Source organism: Schistocerca americana, chromosome 6, assembly GCF_021461395.2.
Source record: "Schistocerca americana isolate TAMUIC-IGC-003095 chromosome 6, iqSchAmer2.1, whole genome shotgun sequence".
NCBI lineage: Eukaryota > Metazoa > Arthropoda > Insecta > Orthoptera > Acrididae > Schistocerca > Schistocerca americana.
Window position 1 is genome coordinate 39,819,356 of NC_060124.1, and position 21,477 is coordinate 39,840,832.

General features: G+C 42.6%; 2 non-coding genes across 2 annotated transcripts; both read left to right on the forward strand.

Moving 5' to 3' along the window:
• Positions 1–6,164: 6,164 nt before the first annotated feature.
• Trnat-ugu lies at positions 6,165–6,239 on the forward strand. Its single transcript has one exon. It is a non-coding gene; the product is annotated as a tRNA-Thr (tRNA).
• A 13,738-nt stretch (positions 6,240–19,977) lies between these two features.
• Trnat-ugu lies at positions 19,978–20,051 on the forward strand. Its single transcript has one exon. It is a non-coding gene; the product is annotated as a tRNA-Thr (tRNA).
• Positions 20,052–21,477: the final 1,426 nt, after the last annotated feature.

Here is a 21,477-nt window from a genome sequence, read left to right on the forward strand (position 1 = left end):
TCATGAATCCTTCCGTCTCTATATATTGCCTTTTCTTAGCCATGTGTTGGATGCGTCTTGATCGATGTGTGGCTGTGTTAGATGATACGGGTGCTTGCCATGTAGTGTTTTCTTTTACCAATTTACTTTCTTTGTATCTGTTGATGTTATGTGATCTAAACGGTTGTAGAAGTGGTTATGAAATTGCAATGGTGTAGCCGATGTATTTATATGAGTGATTGCTTTGTGTATTTTGCTAGTTTCTGCTTGTTCTATAAAGAATTTTCTTAAATTGTCTACCTGTCCATAATGTAGGTTTTTTATGTCGATAAATCCCCTTCCTCCTTCCTTTCCGCTTAATGTGAATCTTTCTGTTGCTGAATGTATGTGATGTATTCTATATTTGTGGAATTGTGATCGTGTAAGTGTATTGAGTGCTTCTAGTTATGTGTTACCCCATTTCACTACTCCAAATGAATAGGTCAATATTGGTATAGCATAAGTATTTATAGCTTTTGCCTTGTTTCTTGCTGTTAGTTCTGTTTTCAGTATTTTGTTAGTCTTTGTCTATATTTTTCTTTAGTTCTTGTATTATCTACTCCTATTTTTTGCCTGTATCCTAGATATTTATAGGCATCTGTTTTTTCCATCGCTTCTATGGAGTCGCTGTGGTTATCCAATAAGTAATCTTCTTGTTTAGTGTGTTTTCCCTTGACTATGCTATTTTTCTTACATTTGTCTGTTCCAAAAGCCATATTTATATCACTGCTGAATACTACTGTTATCTTTAGTAATTGGCTGAGTTGCTGATTTGTTGCTGCCAGTAGTTTTAGATCATCCATGTATAGCAAATGTGAGATTTTCTGTTGGTATGTTCCAGTAATATTATATCCATAATTTGTATTATTTAGCATGTTGGATAGTGGGTTCAGAGCAAGGCAGAACCAGAAAGGACATAATGAGTCTCCTTGGCATATTCCACGCTTAATCTGTATTGGCTGTGATGTGATATTATTTGAATTTGTTTGGATATTAAGTGTGGTTTTCAAATTTTTCATTACTATGTTTAGGAACTGTATCAATTTAGGATCTACTTTGTATATTTCCAATTTCTGTAGTAACCATGAGTGGTAATCAATGTATCTGTAGTGTAGCGACCTTTGTTTACTTTTAGCTTGATATGTCACCTCTGCATCTATTATCAGTTGCTCTTTACATCCTCGTGCTCCTCTTCAGCAGCCTTTTTGCTCTTCATTTATAATTTTGTTCTGTGTTGTTATGTGTCATTAATTTCCGTGTAATGACTGAAGTTAATATTTTGTATATTGTTGGTAGGCATGTTATGGGGCGATATTTTGCTGGGTTTGCTGTGTCTGCTTGGTCTTTAGGTTCCAGATAAGTTATTGCTTGTGTAAGTGTATCAGGGACTGTGCATGGGTCTGCAATGTAACTGTTAAATAATTTAGTTAGATGTGAATGTGTTGAGGTGAACTTCTTTAGCCAGAAATTTGCTATTTTATCTTTTCCAGGGGCTTTCCAATTGTGTGTTGAATTAATTGCTCGAGTGACTTCATGTTGCAAAATTATCACTTCAGGCATTTGTGGTATCATCTTGTATGTGCCTGTTTCTGCTTGTATCCACCGTGCATATCTGTTATGTTGTACCAGGTTTGACCATATGTTGCTCCAGAAGTGTCCCATGTCTGTTATGTTTGGTGGATTGTCTAGTTTAATGTTTGTGTTATCTATTGTCTGATAAAATTTCTTTTGGTTTATGTTGAATATTTGGTTTTGTTTCCTTCTATTTTCACTTTTTTTGTATCTTCTAAGTCGTTTGGCCAGTGCTTGTAATTTCTGCTTCTGTTCATCTAATTGCTCTATCACTTCTTGTTGTGAGATTTAACCTAACTTTTTTCGTTTTTTGTCTGATACTTCATTTCTTATAAATTGTGTTAACTGTCCGATGTCTTTTCTCAGTTTTTCTATTTTGATCTGTAGCCTGTGTTGCCATGCTGTTTTTGTGGGTTTCTTCTGTGTGTTAGTTGGTTCTGATCTCTGCCTAGTGTGTGTATTTAGTATAGTGAGTGCTCCTATATAAACCAGTAGTTGTAGCTCTTCCATAGTTGTATTTTCATTTATTTTGTTGTGTATGATTGTGTTGATATTTGTTATTGTTGTTTCGACTTGTTGGTTATTTGGGGGTCTCTGTATTTGTGTCTTTGCATTCTATATATGTCAGCTGAAATTTTTCTTCTCTATCTAACATGTGTGTCTTAAGATTTCGTTTTCCTCTGATTGTTTAATTGATGCTTGTTGTTCTTTGTTTTTTTGCTCTGGAATGCTTGAGTCCATTACTGTATTTTCTTTTTCTTCTGATTGCACATTATTTTGTTCCAGTATTTGTAGTACTTGTTGTTTGATGTTTTCTAATTCTGACTGGGGTATCCTGATATTTTTGATTATTACACGGATCTGATCAGCGAGTCGCTGTTCTGTTGAAAATTTTAATTCTGGGTATTTGGTAATAAATGTTGTGTATACTTGTGATCTGTATCCAGTTGTGTTGGTTCCTAAGTTTGTTGCTTGGTAATAACAGAACATGAGGAGTCAGTTAACTTCATCTGACCATCTCATCCTCTGTCTTTGTTTTCCTTTTAGAGTGGTTGCAGGAAGCATATCCTGCAAAACACCTCTATTTGGATTTAAATCATTTTCCGTGTGGCTAGCAGTGGTATTACCATTGTGGACGTGCATAGGGTTCAAGCGTCGTCCCCGACCATGGCAGCGCTTGTCCGAGGCTTCATTAGTTCTATCATGAACCAACTAATCACACTAAAAGGGGGGTTAGCCCTATTAGTGGTTTTCTTTCTTTTCGTCGCTTTTACGACTAGCAGAACATACCGGAGGCCTATTCTTTATTATTATTATTATTATTATTCATTGTGTATATGATTGTTTTTCTTTATTATTATTATTTCCCCTTCAGAGCAACACCACCATGGTGTACTGGAGCAGAAATCAGCTGACAGACTATCTGATATACTGGAGCAGGACACACAGCTGTTCTCAGGCATTGATTTCCGAATGTCTAGACTGCTACTCATCAAGCTGCAGCTAAGTATATTCGGTACACTGCTGTCCTTCTCTACTTATCAGTTGGCCAGCATCCGATCAAAACATGTGAAGTTAGTGTTATGCGGCAGTTTTTTCTAAAACTGTTTATAACCAGCCATTAGGCCTGCAGGAGGCCAGCTAGAAGCTATGTTCAAAATTTTATAAGATCTCCCATTGGCTCACAGTAATTATTTTGGTTGCGGAGGAGAGTTACCATAAGTGTGTATGTGGTTACCTCAATTTCTCATTGGCTGTAACTAGACATCTGTTATGCAGTGGAGGAGATTTTCTCCCTCTACCCTGCTCCTACAGAGCAATATCCTTCACTGGTTAACCACGGGAAAATCTGTAAGGGGGGAATTCGTTAGTATAGTTATTAAATTATCATTCTCTGGAGCTCACAACGTCTGTTGTAACTGGCTGGTGAGATTCTGATGTTGGCAGAACCAGCAAAGTTTTGAAGAGGAGAGTAAGAATTCACTTCTCCTCTGGCTGTCAGAACAAGGACTTGTATTACAAGCGTCATAGAGGCAGTGTGCCTCATCTTAGAGCTGCAGAGTGAGATGACTCCATTGTAAAGTTGAACTATGATGCCAGGTAAACTTTGAATTCTCAGTCACTATTGCAGGCACCTTCAGCCTTCGTACATCATCAGAGCCATAAGAATGGGTCCTATATGCTTTCACCAAGGTGAGACGAGCACAAAGTCATTTATTTTGCATGAATGTTTCGTTTCACTGATCTAAATCTCATAGCCATGTAGTTGCACCAACTATGCACTTAGGCGAGAGAAATGGTGTTTGTTCATTCTTTCCCAGAACTTTTAATCCATTAACTAATTCTGCAATCATTGTTAATATTCGTGAAAACTGTTTTGTATTTTTTTCTGTCATTTAACAACACATCTATGCCCAGCATAATGATTTATTAATAGAAGTAAATGTAGTTAACAAATAATAACAGTAATGAATTAGCTGTTAAGTCAGGAATGGTACATGACATTGTGACTTAAGTATGGTTATGAGTGGTATGTGAACAATGATTCTAATAGTGCATTAATAGTAATACAGACAAAATGTGTCCGGGTGAGAATATGAGTTCCACGGAACAAGTTTTAGAATAAGAGCCTAAATGAGGAACCATGTGGTTCGAAATAAATGGACTGAGTGAAGAACCAGAAACATTGTATAGATTATATTCTCTACATGTATGTCAGATTGTTTGAGAGCTACTGCAGAGGAATCAGAGTTAGATTTCATAATAGCTGGGGAAATGTTGCACAGCAGTGTGATATATTTGGTATAGTCAGGAAAGTTGCACAATCGGCTTAATATCCCATGCAACCAAGCTGTTTGCAAGAATAACATACAGAGGAATAGAAAATAAAATTGAGGATCTGTTAGATGACTTTCAGCTTGGCTTATAGGAAAGGTAAAGAACCAGAGACGCAGTTCTTTGTGCTTCATAACAGAAGCAAGACAGAAGAAAAGTCAAGAAAAGCTCATACAATCTGTTGATCTATAAAAAGTTATTGACAACGTAAAATGGCAAGATGTTAGAACTTCTAGGGAAAACAGGTGTAATCTATAGGGGAAGATGAGTAACTTACAGTATGTACAAGAACCAAGTGGAAAGAATAATATAGGAAAAGAATGCAAAACAGGGATGCAGCCTTTCGCCCTTACTGTTTAATCTATTCATAGAAGAAGTGATTATGGAAATAAAAGAAAAGTTCAAGAGTGAGATTAAAATTCGGAATTAAGAGATATCAATGACATGGTTCGCTGAGGCCATTGCTGCCCCAGTGAAAGTAAAGAAGAATTGCAGGATCTGTTGAATGGAATGAACAATCTAATTATTACAGAATATAAATTGAAAATAAACCGCAAAAAGGCAAAAGTAAGGAAAAGTAGCAGAAATGAGAACAGCAAGAAACTAAACTCAAAACTGGTGGTCACGAAGTGGAAGAAATTAAGGAATTCTACTACCTTGGAAGCAAAATGACCCATGTCGGACGAAGCACGAGAGACATTAGAAGCAGACTAGCACAGACGAAGAGGGCATTCTTAGACAAGAGAAGTCTAATGATATCGAATGTAGGCCCTAATTTGAGGAAGAAATTTCTTAGTGTGTACGTTTGGAGCACATAATTGTATGGTAGTGGATCATGGTCAGAGGGAAAACTAGAAAAGAAGGTAATCGAAGCGTTTGAAATGTGGTGCTACAGCAGAATGTTGAAAATCGGTTGGACTGAGAAGATAAGAAATGAGGAGGTTCTCTGTAGAGTCAGTAAAATAACTGAGGACGTAGGTTGCAAGTGCTACTCTGAAATCAAGAGGATGACACAGAGAAGAATATGACGCAGGTCACATCAAACCAGTCAGAAAATTAACGACTCAATAAAAAGGCCATAAAAAGCTAAAAGTTTTTCTCTGGCAACGCGAGAGGCAGAGCAGCACAGGTCGGTAGCAAATCAGAATGCCAGCAACTAAAGACTGCTGATGGAACAGCAGTGAACACAGAAGCGTACGACGCCAAAAGAGTAAGTTTACGCCTCTGCTAGTGGCATTTACCTTAGCTGTCGGCTGCAGGGCTGCTGTCGCCCTCTGAAAATCCTACAAAACGCTAATCAAAATCTTTACTCATTTTATCAGCAGAAACTGTCCTATGTTCCTCGTTAGGTAAGAAAACATGCTCTCATCCCTAGTCTGGAAATATGGCGATACACACGTGCATAGATGGAGCAGCTGCCCTCTCAGTTCTCGCAAGAACAATAAACTACGTGGCTGTTTTGTTTCTCTGCTGTTGAAGCTCAACCACTCTTCAGCTAATTTCTAGATGAATGTCAGCCGAAGTGAACACAGTGTGCACACAAAATTCCTTTTTTGGCGTCGTACACTTCTGTGTTCACTGCTGTTCCATCAGCAGCCCTTAGTTGCTGGCATTCTGATTTGCTACCAACGGGGCACCTATTAGCCGCACTACGAATGTAGTGGCGTGGATATGTTGGGAATGTGGATCTCACGGGGAGCGTGCAAGGGATAAGTCCCTGCAGACGCACTATCCTCTGTGCCCGCGGTGGCCCAGATGGATAGAGCGTCTGCCATGTAAGCAGGAGATCCCGGGTTCGAGTCCCGGTCGGGGCACACATTTTCAACATGTCCCCAATGAAGTATATCAACGCCTGTTTTGCAGCTAGGGTGTCCATTTAATTATCATTTCATTTCTAGCAAAGCTGCATGGTCATCCACGGTAACTGTTCTTTCGGGAACAGATACTACCGTCATATAAAGTCTGTGATCACTCGAGCTGTTACTTTTGTATGTGATGTTTTGTGTTACCTGATGCGAATCCTACACACTGGAGTAGTATTTCGTTGTAGGACTTCTTTCGTAGTCGGACGAAATTTTACGAGATTAATATTTCATTACTGGACGTACCACTGATACATGAAACATCTGTTGTAGACTGGCCAGAGTTACCGAGATGAATGCTGTTCATATCCTGAGACATTGTTGTGCTCAGATATTCATACGATATGTATGGCTCTACTTGCGCATCATTACTATGTATAGGCAAAGGATACCATAGTTTTACATTTGGAGATGTGTACAACTTTGCATTTCTCTACATTACCAGAAAGTTACAAATTATTCTGCCCGGATGATATTTAGTCGAGAGCTGCATGAATATTACTGCGATATTTTGCAGATAATACTTCTTCACATATAAATGAGTTCTCAGCGAAAGTCTGAGATCACAGCTAAAACTACCCACTAAATCGTTATTATACTATACGAAGAATAACAGCGCTTTTACACTTTCCCGGAGCATACGCAAATTAATTCTGTGATTGTGGAAGGCTGCTCACCCAATATATGGTACTGCCATCTGCCACTCAAGAAGTTCTCAATTTAGTTTCAAATCATTTCGAACGGACATACATATATTTATAGGCGTGGCACTTAAGCTACATCTTTTCTAAAGGTTATGAGTATTAAATTCACTTGATTAGCTCTCACTATGGTTCTTACGATCTCACGTGTGAATATCGTATGATTATTGTCTTAGGAATTCAGGCTGGTTGGCTGTACATTTTAGTTCAGGTAGGTTTTACTACAGGGCTGATTGGTATGCACTACAAATAACCAAAAGTTGCCCATTAAAAATGCAGAAAGATGCACTAAAATTCGAGAGATTCGCAGTACAGTATGAGAAATATGCAGCAAAATGTCAGGAACGCACATAAAAGGGACAAACTGCAACAAGAAAGGAACTTCTTACAGACTCTAACGCTTTGATCCCATCTTCAAAAACCAATAGCATTAATTTCACCTTCCTAAAGACTATTAGTAACTTAAACAACACCATCTTCAGACACCTGTGGCTCCAACGTAAACTTTTATTTCTAACGCTGAACATTTCTTTTTTTTTCAGTTCTACAGTCGTCATTATAAAATGAAGGTACGGTAACCTGCATTAGATTGGGGACTTCATATCGTAAATAAGTGAGGAACGATATCACATTCGTTAATGTAATAAAATATGTAAAAGGGGCAGCAGTGGAGCAAATATTGAGCCAAAGAATAAACAAAAACAAGAATCGTGTGAACAGCTCACAATTTCGCAAAAGTAAGCACCTCTCTTTTTCAAGATAATTTTTTAAAAGTATTTTCAAAATTTTTTTCCACTTGACGTTAAAATACAAAATATCAATGAAGCATTGTCGCTTGGACAACAAGTTTTCTCTGATTTTTCCCGCATGGCTGCTCCTCGCTCACAGAGCTGCAGGAACTGCATGTTTCCAGAGCAGACACAAATTTTACGATACATGACTTATTCCATCGGCTTCTGCCAGCTCCAGATCCACTCATCTTGAGCTTCCGGAAAATGACAAGTGAAGAAGATAAACAGAGCCACCTGAGATAAAAGATTTCTTTTTTCAAGCATCACCCAGTGTGCACGCCGACAGCAATCCTACCGACAGAGATGATGATGCATGCGGCGAATGTGACAACGTTTCCCATTGGAAATTGTAAAATGTCAAATAAAACATTTTACTACAATAATTCCGACTTCTAATTTCCAATCAGCGACCTCAGAATACCTCATATCCGAAGTTTAACAACCGGCCGCGGTGGTCTAGCGGTTCTAGGCGCTCAGTCCGGAGCCGCGCGACTGCTACGGTCGCAGGTTCGAATCCTGCCTCGGGCATGGATGTGTGTGATGTCCTTAGGTTAGTTAGGTTTAAGTAGTTTTAAGTTCTAGGGGACTGATGACCATAGATGTTAAGTCCCATAGTGCTCAGAGTCATTTGAACCATTTGAACCGAAGTTTAACACGGATATTTATAATATTTGATCCACCACATTGGATCAGTCATTTTGAATTTTATAATTCTGACATCGGATTTGCCAGGATCCCAAAAAATATAAACAGGACACAGTTTTGTGGAATTTTACATTCATTTTTCTATTATCTCCACGTTCTGAAGCGAGTTGGACCACTGTGCGCCCCCTGGAGAAGTGATCCCATGTACGTGTAACTTACTCTACCAAATGTAAGGAAACTCTTACCTCAGGGTAAGTGTGATTGTATTTTCACCTGAAGCCCGTTAGTCTGTACTCTCCTCCTGTAGCGATCAGACAGTTTGCAAGAGTAGTTACTCAGACTTTCACAATGTATATGACATTCCAAAAAGTGGATATAATGGTCTTTATGCAGAATGTCTCCAAACCCTTAAAGCAGCTTTGTGGTCGCATGCTGGAAGGTAACCTGAGCATGCCAACTCCTCACGATTTATATTTAAAAACAATATAAGAAAAAGCTCACAGCAATCTGTGAAAGAAATGCAACTTACACATTAGTTGCGGTGTCGCACAATCCACAGGTCACGACGAGGCGATTGAAAGTGCGAAAGGGAACAGTGTGTTCTGCGAATACTACATTCCTCCGCATTTCATCCCTCTCTCATTTCATTCCACCAACAGCTTCAGGGAAATGGAAAATAGGATACAGTTCTTCGAATGGTGTCTGAGGGAACTACAAAGTGGTGCAGCGTTTCTGTGAATGATTTTGTTTACGGATCAATCCTCACAATATGCTCTACTGATAAGTTGAAAGTCCAAGCTGGCTGAGAGGTGCGGATAAACAACGACCTTTATCTATCGTATGTTGTGGAGATTCCAAGAATCGCATCTCTGGTGTCTAATGTATTAATGGGTCGCTGGATAGAACAAATGTACAGTTCCTAATAGATATACTGAGATATACTGCGGCAATTAGTAGAAGATATCCCGCTAGATATAAGGCACTCCATGTGGTACCAACATGAAAGATGCCCGGCCTGTCCCATGTAGATGATAACAGATTAACAGACTTCCTTCAAAAAACATTACCGTCATTATTATAAACACACGAACCTTACTGGAGTTACTCGTATGTTCACATTTTGGTTCAGAACGGCAGTGATTGCGGGACGTCTATCCCGATAGAGGGATAGTGGTTTGTGGTGCTGTTATCTTGTTACCACCCGATCAAATTTCACACATATTATGTCGTTGAAGTCGTCTTCGAAGGTTCTTTCCAATGTCACAGAAAATTTATATAGTAGCGTTAAAAAGAATTCAGCATCATAATTTGGCAGTTATAAACTTTAAAAATTACCTACGTCCCTAAAACCTGTAACACTGTCCGCTTTAATCTCATACAATTTCTCGTCCTGGATAAGTCTGCATGGTCTACCTCATCTTCGTCACACAGCATACTAAAATCCACCTGTTATTGTTTATATTTGAGCTCGATGCTTTACAATTGTGATATCGATCAGTGCCACAGGCAGTAATTCTGTGTATCAAGTTTACATTTTTTTCACCTGTTAGGAACATTAAACAATGTAACTCTCCGTCCTCGGTAGCTGAATGGTTAGCGTGACAGAATGTCAATCCTAAGGGCCCGGGTTGGATTCACGGCTGGGTCGGAGATTTTCTCCGTTCAGGAACTGGGTGTTTGTGTTGTCCTAACCATCATCATTTCATCCCCATCGACGCGCAAGTCACCGAAGTGGCGTCAAATCGATAGACTTGCACCCGACAAACGGTCTACCAGCCGGGAGGCCCATTTACATTTATTTTAACTTGGCCGGAATGAGTAATGTGACAGCTATTGGAGATACATGGTTTGCTTGAATTTGTGGAATCCGTGTATGTTCTATCACATAGTCGACAAGCCGTGGCACCGGCGGTCATATAGCGTGCAACGTCCTTTCATCTATGACTGTCACTCAGGGCAAGTGGAAATGTTCCCAACCTTACAGACACACAGGGGTGAAAATAAGTGTGTGTTAGTGCATTGGTAGATGTTGAGCACTACCATATCAACTGCATCTGCAAAACTGTTCTATGTGTACGACATTTGGATGTTGTTTTGTGAGTATTTTGTTCAGATAGATAGAATGGAATACCACGTCGTCATCACTATATTTGGACTGTTTGTCGCTATCGGAGAGGTATCCCACGGTCTGCACCTTTATTTTCAACAGTTAAAAATGACTGACACAACTAAAACACAGCCATATTTTTCTTGAAGGTTTTTCACGTCGCTGACGTCCAAAACATACAACCATAGGTGACACCACAGTATGGTGTTTGACCGTCGGCGATTAAAGCTGAATGAAATAGTTGATGTAATAAGGAGATCGCAAAAAAGTGTTTGGTTCATTGCACAGGAACTTTTGGATTGTCTTAAGAACCGATTTTTAGTCACTGACTAGTTGCTATGGATGAGGCTTGTATACATCCTGTCTCGTCAGAAACTGGATCAAATGGTTCAAATGGCTCTGAGCACTATGGGACTCAACATCTGAGGTCATCAGTCACCTAGAACTTAGAACTACTTAAACCTAACCAACCTAAAGACATCACACACATCCATGCCCGAGGCAGGATTCGAACCTGCGACCGTAGCGGTCACGCGGTTCCAGACTGAAGCGCCTAGAACCGCACGGCCACACAGGCCGGCTCGTCAGAAACTGAACAGCAGACGTCTGCGGTGGTCTCGCGGTTCTAGGCGCTCAGTCCGGAACCGCGCGACTGCTACGGTCGCAGGTTCGAATCCTGCCTCGGGCATGGATGTGTGTGGTGTCCTTAGGTTAGTTAGGTTTAAGTAGTTCTAAGTTCTAGGCGACTGATGACCTCAGATGTTGAGTCCCATAGTGCTCAGAGCCATTTGAACCATTTATCCTGAACAGCAACCAAGTCAGTTAGTGGAAAACAGCGGGCTTGCACTAAAAAAGTCGGAGTCGATTGCGTTTACCGCAAAGGTCATGACAAATATTTTCTGGGGTCTAAAATAGAACTTTATCATTACCTTTCAATAGGTAAAAGTTTTTTTCTTTTTTTTTCATTTATTGAATTTCAATTCCCCCCGAAGGGGGCGGGCTGACAGCAGCTTAGTACGCCGCTCTTCAGCCGACAGATTTTGTGACAAAGATCAAGAGAACAAATAATAAAAAACAGGCGATAAAATCGGAGACTTAGAGAGTAACAAGGCGAAAAGAAATCGTGGAACTTAAAACAACAACACAGGGATGATGACGCTAATAAAAATACATACGAAGCAAACAGGGAAAACAATAGACAATTAAAAAAACACGGCGACAGTCTGGATTCTGTTCGCAAAGGACATAAAATTCACACCGAGCGACAGCATGGTTTCTGTTCGCAACTCGAGAAAGACAAACAACACTGAATAGTCACTGGAACACTGCACTAAAAAGTTGGCAAATGTGACACCACAGTCGAGAGCAGGTGGGGGGAAACTAGACAGAAGATGGGAAAACAAAAAAGGGGGGGAAAGGAGAGTAAAAGCGAAAGGGGGAGCCGGGAAAGGAGCTGAAGGAGGATGAGGACCCATAAGAAGGGTGGGGGGCAGACGCGACAGGGAGTGGGGTAGGCAGAGGAGGGGAATACAAAAGGACTAGGGGGGAGAAGGGAGGTAGGGAGAGGTTTAGTGGGGAGAAAAACAGGACGGAAGGGGGGGGGAGAGGGAGCCCAGGGAAAGGACAGAGGAAAGGAGGGGGATTGAGGATCAGAGTTGATAGGAAAGATAAATGGAGGGAGAGAGGGCATCATCCGGGAGGGGGAGTTGACGGAAGCCACCTTGGGAAAGGAGATGGAGGGTGTAGAGATGGAGGGTAGGGGGGACACAACGGTGGAGACGTGGCAGGGGGCGGGGATGGGAGAGGAGAGGAGCAACCAGGGGGTGAGGGGGTTCAAGACGGCGGGAGGTGTAGAGGATGCGGATACGTTCGAGGAATAGGAGCAGATGGGGGAAAGGAATGAGATCATAGAGGATCCGCGTGGGGGACGGGAGGCGGATACGGAAGGCGAGGCGGAGTGCATGACGCTCAAGGATCTGGAGGGACTGATAGAATTTGGGGGGGGGGCAGATATCCAGGCAGGACTGGCATAACAGAGGATGGGACGGATGAAGGATTTGTAGGTGTGGAGGATGGTAGAGGGGTGCAACCCCCATGTCCGGCCAGAGAGGAGTTTGAGGAGTCGGAGGCGGTTGTGGGCTTTGGATTGGATGGAGCGGAGATGAGGTATCCAGGTGAGGTGACGGTCAATGGTGAGGCCAAGGTAGGTGAGGGTGGGGGTGAGGCGGACAGGATGTGCGCAGACAGTAAGGGAGAAATCCAGGAGCCGGAAGGAGCGGGTGGTATGACCTACGATGATTGCCTGGGTCTTGGAAGGATTGAGTTTCAGGAGCCATTGGTTACACCATGCAGCAAAAAGGTCAAGGTGATTCTGGAGAAGGCGTTGGGACCGTTGGAGGGTAGGAGCGAGGGCGAGGAATGCGGTGTCATCAGCATATTGCAAGAGGTGTACTGGAGGGGGGGGTTGGGGCATATCTGCCGTGTACAGGAGGTAGAGGAGAGGGGAGAGGACAGAGCCCTGGGGCACACCGGCAGAGGGGTAGAAGGTGTGGGAATTGGCATGATGGATGGTAACATAGGAGGGGCGGTGGGAGAGGAAGGAGGCCACCAGACGGATGTAGTTGATAGGAAGGGCGTAGGTTTGGAGTTCAAACAGGAGACCGGGATGCCAGACACGGTCGTAGGCCTTTTCGAGGTCAAGTGAGACAAAAATGGCGGAGCGACGGGAGTTAAGGTGGAGGGAGAGGAGATGAGTGAGGCGGAGGAGTTGGTCATCAGCAGAGAAGGAAGGTCGAAAGCCACATTGGGTGTTTGGGAGGAGGTGGTTTTGGTGGAGGTGGAGATGGATGCGCCAGGAAAGGATGGATTCCAAGGGCTTGCTGAACACCGATGTGAGACAGATAGGACGATAGGAAGAGGCATCAGATGGAGGCTTATTGGGTTTGGAGAACATCAGGATACGTGAGGTTTTCCACAGGTCGGGATAGAAGCCAGTGGCAAGGATGACATTGTAGAGGGTGGAAAGGAGGGAAAGGAAGGAGGGAGGGCAGTGTTTGAGGTGGCGGTAGGTAACGCAGTCGTGGCCGGGAGCAGTGTTGCGTTTAGTGCGGAGTGTGAGGCTGATGTCCTGTGTAGTGATGGGAGTGTTAAGTGCAGATGGTGGGGTGTGGCCCAAGTACTGGAAGCTAGGAGCAAGGGGAGGAACAGAGGTATTCGTATGGTCCATGACATCAGGGAAGAGGGAATAATCAAAGTGGGGATCATCTAGGATGGAAAAAACATCAGAGAGGTGGGAGGCAAAGTGGTTGGCCTTACTGAGGTTGTCAGGAAAGGGACGGTCATTAAGGAGGAGAGGGTACGGGGGGGTGGGGCGGTTCCCAGTAAGGCGGTGGAAAGCAGACCAATACTTGGAAGAGTTGATGGGGAGTGTGGTGTTGAGTCGTGTACATGTCTGGCGCCAGGCTCGGCGTTTCTTCGCAACAAGCAGATTGCGGATGTGTCGCTGTAATTGCCGGTGGCGGGTAAGTGTATCCCGGTCACGAGTGTGGAGAAAAGAGCGGTAGAGGCGGCGGGACTCTCGAAGGAGAAGGACGGCCTGTGGAGGCAGTAGGTAAAAGTTCATCTGAAGCTGGTCTTCTGGACCATCTCACCGCAAAAAGAAGCGAGAACAGCCTTCGCACTCTTATGGTGGTTTGTCTCGCAATCTGTTGCTTGACAGATCGCATCATCAATAGGACTGACGTTTGTAGGGACGTCAGTTACAGCAAACGCAAAACTGCCTAATGTGCAAAGGAGACGGGCCACTGGCGGCAGCCGGACTGTGGACTCGCGCGCGACCTCGGCGGGCGAGGCACAAGGACGGCGACGACAGCGCCCGGCGGCCCGGGAGGGGCGCAGCCGGTTCAACAACCGGCGCAAGGCGAGCTGCCGCGCCGCTATCGCCACAGCGAGGAGTGCGTCTCAGCATAAACAGTGCGATATGCGCCGTTCACACCAGCGCACGAATCGATTCACTACCGCTGACAGACCGAACCGAGAGGGCAGCAATAATCTGCACAAGAAGACACGTTTTCCGGCGACTGTTAGCGCAACAAAATTAGGCAGAAGAAACACGAATACACTGGTGTAACCACATCATCTCCAGAGCTCCTTCTCCGTGGTAACATAACACATTCTGAGTTGGCAATATTGTCTGCAGCTGAGAGATTGTTGCGGCCGAAGTGGCCGTGCGGTTAAAGGCGCTGCAGTCTGGAACCGCAAGACCGCTACGGTCGCAGGTTCGAATCCTGCCTCGGGCATGGATGTTTGTGATGTCCTTAGGTTACTTAGGTTTAACTAGTTCTAAGTTCTAGGAGACTAATGACCTCGGCAGTTGAGTCCCATAGTGTTCAGAGCCATTTGAACCATTTTTTTTTCCTTAGGTTAATTAGGTTTAATTAGTTCTAAGTTCTAGGCGACTGATGACCTCAGAAGTTAAGTCGCTTGCTCAGAGCCATTTGAACCATTTTTTTGAGAGATTGTTACATATTGTCGATATACTGGCGGGCAGAACAATGACCAACAGTCCGAATAAAAAATGTATATGTTAGTCCAAAGTCGCAGTTTTTTTATTTTGCATATTGACAACCGGTTTCTGTACATAGTATCATTCTCAGGCCGTCCCCTGGCACGCAGTCTTCACGCTCCCTTCTGAAGTTGTGTCAAGACAGAACTTTAGCTTTTTATTCGGTTAAAACATCGCCAATGCTAGGGTTTACTCGTCCGTTTCTTGCTTACAATGTGGATGTAATATCTGTACACATGTTTCACTAGAATTTTCCTCTTCGTTATTGATGGTGTGAATAAAATAATAAAAGAAACTGGGAGGTCAGAAGTAGCTAACCATGAGACGCATCAACGCTGTCGATGAAGTCTCCTCGTAGGGCAAAATTTTGCGGATGCCCAATTACACAGCCCGTGGGACTGAAAGAAGCGGTGAGAACTGTTTGCCCGCTCCCTGTTTCGCTCCTGATGTGTACTCAAAAATGGTTCAAATGGCTCTGAGCACTATGTCACATAACATCTGAGGTCATCAGTCCCCTAGAACTTAGAGCTACTTAAACCTCACTAACCTAAGGACATCACACACATCCATACCCGAGACAGGATTCGAACCTGCGACCGTAGCGGTAGTGCGGTTCCAGACTGAAGCGCCTGAGGTGTATTTTCAGCTGCATAACTGTACGTTTTGGTCGTTGTGATGCCATATGTCTACCGACAAGTCACACCTTCCAACGATGGGAAATACTTGGTGCATCCTACTCAACACCCGTCCAACGACGGCAGCCAAAATTCTAATAACAAAATCTAGAGTTAATGTATATAGTGTCATGATGGCATACGAAGTAGATCGAAATAACTGATCTACTAAAAACAACAGCAGAAAAAAAACTAAATTTGCCGATTCGTGAGTGCACTAGAGAAAATGGTTACGTCTAATAAGGAGAACGATACTACCGAAGCGGAATTTAATGTACCGAGTGGTCAGAAAAAGTGTGCAAACCTTGTTAGGATGTTGCCGGGTAGGTTGGGCTTAGAAATAATTGTTAAGAAACAATTTCGATACGTTGCGCCGTTTCCGAATTAATTAGCACTGAAGTTAGCCTATCAGACCACTGGGCGCGTAAATTGTAGCAGTTACCAGAGACGCTTTCGCCAAACATGTGTTCCGTTTGGTTTTCTGAAACCGAAGAAGTGAGCGGCACAAAAGTTGGACATAGAACGACAGTAAGGATCAAACCTGATAAAAAGGCTTTAAAGTCTAGGCTATGAAAAGAACTGAAACTACGAGAGTCGTTCACTAAGTAATATCCCACATTTTTTTCTCGGAACATACTTATTGTTAAGAGCCAGAATTTAATGACAATATACATCAACATGTCTTGTCCATGTCCTATTTTTCTGCGTAGTCTCCATCACGTTCTATGGCAGTATGCCAACGTTGTGGAAGAACATGTACTCCCAGCTGGTAAAAGCTCTTCTGTAGGGGTAGCCACGTTTTCACTGCATGACTGACACTCTCGTCGTCTTCGAAGTGATCGAAAGACCTCTCCGTCGGCCTCAAAACGCTCCAACAATTCGGAGGAAATGGCCTTTCTTTGAACCTTGTGGTCCGCTGTGAGCATTCGTGGAACCCATCGTGAGCACCTCTTTGAATATCCGAGAGAGATCATTGAAGACGTACCTCCAATCCTGACTGACAACTGTAGAGCCAATTGTCGAGTTGCCATGCGCTGGTCGGCACGAATAAAGGCATCCGCACGATTCAGCATGTCTGGAGCAGTGCAGTGACAGGACGTTCCGAACGTGGCTGATCATCTCTGTTTCCTGAGGCATTTCCTGAGGCTGTAACTTTATTTACCCATCGCCCAACTGTACGCCTGTCAACTGCAGCATTGCTATACATTACACCAAACGTTGACGGATGTTCACCACTGTTTCTTTTTCTGCACACAAAATTTCAATAACATCACGCTGCTTGTAACGTGAGTCGCATGTAAACGCCATTTTGACGCTGTGCTTCGGCTCTGCCATCTGCCAGAATCGTTCGAAACTTTACAGGCTCACGGAACAAACATCAAATGTGAAACACAAACAAGGACCTTTGTCTACGTATATTAATGGCTTTTTTAAAAAAAGTGGGGCATTGCTCATCGAACGACCCTCGTAATTGTGTCTAACGGGCCTTCTGAATTTTCGCTCGCAACGGCCTGATTGGCTGACTTCAGTGCTAATTAACTCGGAAATGGCGCAAAGTAGCGAAACTATCTTAACAATTAATTTTTCAGCACAACCTACCCTGCAACGCCCTTCTAATATTTTCAGCCTGTTTCTGACCATCCTGCACAGTTCAGAGAAAACAGTGTGACGAAAACGGGTAAATAATAGATTCATGAAAGAGGTATTGAAGCCCAATATCTTTCAATATAGGCGAATTCAAAAAAATCTAGTTGTGCAAACAGCCTAAAACCAGATCTACAGACCAAAGGAAATACATCATTTTCGTCCGACGAATCTACTATTATGTGGTTCCCTACATGAGAAGCTGTTTAGTTGTGGAAGAAAAATCAGGATTTTACACTAAAAATGGTTCAAATGGCTCTGAGCACTATGGGACTTAACATCTGATGTTATCAGTCCCCTAGACTTAGAACTGCTTATAAGTAACTAACCTAAGGACATCACACACATCCATGCCCGAGGCAGGATTCGAACCTACGACCGGCTACCAAAACGTACAGTTATGCAGCTGAAAATACACATCAGGCGCTTCAGTCTGGAACCGCGCTACCGCTACGGTCGCAGGTTCGAATCCTGCCTCGGGTATGGATGAGTGTGATGTCCTTAGGTTAGTTAGATTTAAGTAGTTCTAAGTTCTAGGGGACTGATAGAGTTGTTCTTATTTGTACAGGTGTATCATATTTACAATTGTTAATCTCTGATTTCAGAACGAAATCCTTTGAACCTGTTTAACATTTATCTTGTATACTCTTTGATACCTTTCTTGGTTCCTTCTCCACTCCTTCTATCATGATCCGTAACATCTTATAATATTTCACACATTATTTTCTTTCTTTCCCTGATTTACTCTCCTTCCTGCAGCAGCCAAAACTACGAAAACACATTCCGTAGGGTAGTTCCTTTCACCAAACCGTATTTTTTCTAGACTATCAGCACAATTACACGTCAGTATTTGTTAAATTGCGAATATTTTTCACAAATAGTCAGCCCGTCAGGTATCGCGATTTCTTTTAAATCCTCACAGATTATTTTTTCAGATTCCTTGCTTTCTTCTAAATTATCAAATATTGTTTCGTTGAATTACGCTAACAACTTAGCTATTATGTTATCATAAACTTCACTAGTCTCCACTCATATCAACAACACTTTCATTACTTGATTTTGTAGCAGCGACTGTACCCACGTGAGTCAAATATATGCCGAGCTGTTCATATCAATTCCTGTAGCGGAAATCTCTACTTCTTCATTTTTCGTAAATTCATTTATTTCGCTCTCTTTCCTGGCAAATTTGCCTTCTCATCAACATTTCCTGCTTCTCTACCCATATTTTGCGGGCAAATATTCCCCATTTTCAAAATATTCGTTTACTTAAAATATCGTACACAATTTTTTTATATTGACCTCCCATAATTCGCTCAGAAATATATTAAGACGAAAGATGTTTTTACATTATTCGTGTATCACTTATTCCTGCTCTTTGATGGAGAAACCTCGCCCGTAGCTTCTGATTTCAACCCTCTCCTATGTATTATGCGAGGGCATCGCTTTCTTGTATAGAGGTGGCTTCTAGGACCTTGATGTGAGCACCTCGGCAGTTAACAACTAGTATTTCAATGTTTTTACTTTCCATAATGCATAACCGCAGCAGTTAAAAACTGGTATTTTACATTTTAATCTCCATATTTCATATACGATCGGTTTAAATAACTGTGCCTCAAATGACATAATTTTATCTGTGAACGGTGGAGTTTCACGTTATTCCCCACACTCCCCAAAAACATACATGTGAATTCGCTTGTACTCCACAACCTGGGACGATGTTCAAAATCGGCACGTCTGCTGAGACCTCACGTATAAGGCTGGCTGTCTCCAAGTCTCGGTCCAGATAACCTTCAGTTGAAATATACCACTCTTCAGTGTTATTCACATGCTCTCAGCATTTTTCAGAGTCTTGTTCTGTTATGGAAGCAATTTGTTCATCAAAAGTGTTAATAACGTGTCCATTCCGAAGGTCACAATACGTTTCATAAACACTGTTCTTGATTCTTGTGCGTGTCAGCGCTGTAAGATTTAATTCCGGGTGATATGGGGGAAGTCGTAACACAGTATGACCATGTCTAGTTAAAATATTGTCTATTTTATAACTGTCGTAATCTGGTTTGTTGGCTTTAATCAATAAATACAACGGGGTCTCAGCACGCTTTGTGGAAAATAACTCCCTTATTTATTAATCAGTATACCATTTCTCTCCTCGTGGAGTTTGATGTTGGAGCATGAGGCCTTTGCTTACTGTGGTGAGGGGTGTTATCGACAATGAAGACCGTATGAGGTAGTACATTAGGTATTAATCTCTCCCTGAGCTATTTTGCATAAATGATGACTAACTGAAACCCCCAGCAGCCGAGAGGTGTTGTTGATATACCTCGATGTGGACAGCTGAAAATGTGTGCCCCGACTGGGACTCGAACCCGGGATCTCCTGCTTGCATGGCAGACGTTCTATCCATCTGAGCCACCGAGGACACAGATGAATAGCGTGACTGCAGGGACTTATCCCTTGCACGCTTCCCGTGAGACTCACATTCCCAACTGTCCACAACTCTAAATACGTAATGTACCTTATAGACATTTGCTCATCCTCTCATTACTCGCCCACACTTTGGCGATTCCTCGGTGGCTCAGATGGATAGAGCGTCTGCCATGTAAGCAGGAGATCCCGGGTTCGAGTCCCGGTTGGGGCACACATTTTCAGCTGTCCACATCGAGGTAAATCAACCACACCTGTCGGCAGCTGAGGGTTTCAGTTAGTCATCATTTATTCCAGGGAAAAGCTGCACGGTCATCAACAGTATCTGTTCTTTCGAGAACAGTTACTGTCTTCATATATATACTTTGCATAATTTGAGAAGTCCATGTCGTTGTGATAATCTCATATTTTATGACCAGATTAAACCATACGTAGACATTCGGTACAAAATCGTCCTTGTCCTTCCCTCCAGAATAGGTGATGATAATTCTTCTTACTTTCGGAACTGCTGTCATCAGACCCTGCAGTGGATTGTTACTCCATCTGTACGGTGCTCCGTGACAAATGTGAAAATATTTATCGTCCATATAGACAACTGGACAACACTCACGTGTTTACTCTCGGATACGTTCTAGGTAAGCAATTAGTTTTGCCCTAATACAGCCTTTGTCGAGGAAGAATTTTCGATTATTCGCCGTTTTCTTCCACCTAACCCTACAGCGCGAGGAGCTTTACGCTGTATGTTCTCACAGCCTTCAAAATTTATTAATATCAGTAACTCTTTAGGAATTTCTTTTACAGTGGATGTTCTTTTATCTGTAATACAGAAATTATTACCCCGCTGCGAACGACTTACTCGCTAAAATCGTTAGAACTACCCTTCCGAGATATTCTAGCCCTTCCTTATGAAGTGTTGAAAATGTCGAGGATCCACCTGCCTGGGCTGTTCCCAGGTCTCTCTCCTGATTCTCCAAGCGGAAGCAAACGACACACCAGTTCTTCCGCCACTGGTTTCAATGGAGCACCTAGCACGACTTCTTTGTTCACAAATTGGTTGACAAATGCAACCACTTCACGTCTTAGACTATGAAGAGCTTCTCCCTTTAACTTGCTTTGTACTGGTGGCATCTTCAACTTCGAATTTGTTCTCCCAGAATGTTTGCTAGCAGAGCTCTCCGCCTGGCGCGATGGCAACACGTCTGACGCTGGCGATTCGCTGAGCCGAATGTACTGCACGTCTTGTTTGCGGTGTTCACGTCTATTTGTAAGAACTGTACAACGTTTCGGAAACTTCATAGGCGAATTCCATGCGGAAATTAGAGACTAACCCATCTGTCTGTTCTGCAAGACGCACATGATGAGTGTGGGAACGACATTGCAGTACGATAACAAACAAATTTCTAACTCAATCGAACAATTTCTAAGAAAGTAATTTATCATTAGTTTGTAGGAGCTACAAGTGAACATCTTGGTGGTCCCTTCAAGATGTATATTTAGATGTAGAAGCAGATTATGCAAAATAAAAGCAGCATATATCATGACAGATTTGATATGTAAACTTGATTCTGTATTAATATTCATCTTTTATGGAAATTAGTGTCTTAACAACAACAGCGATTCCATCCATATAACAATAGAGT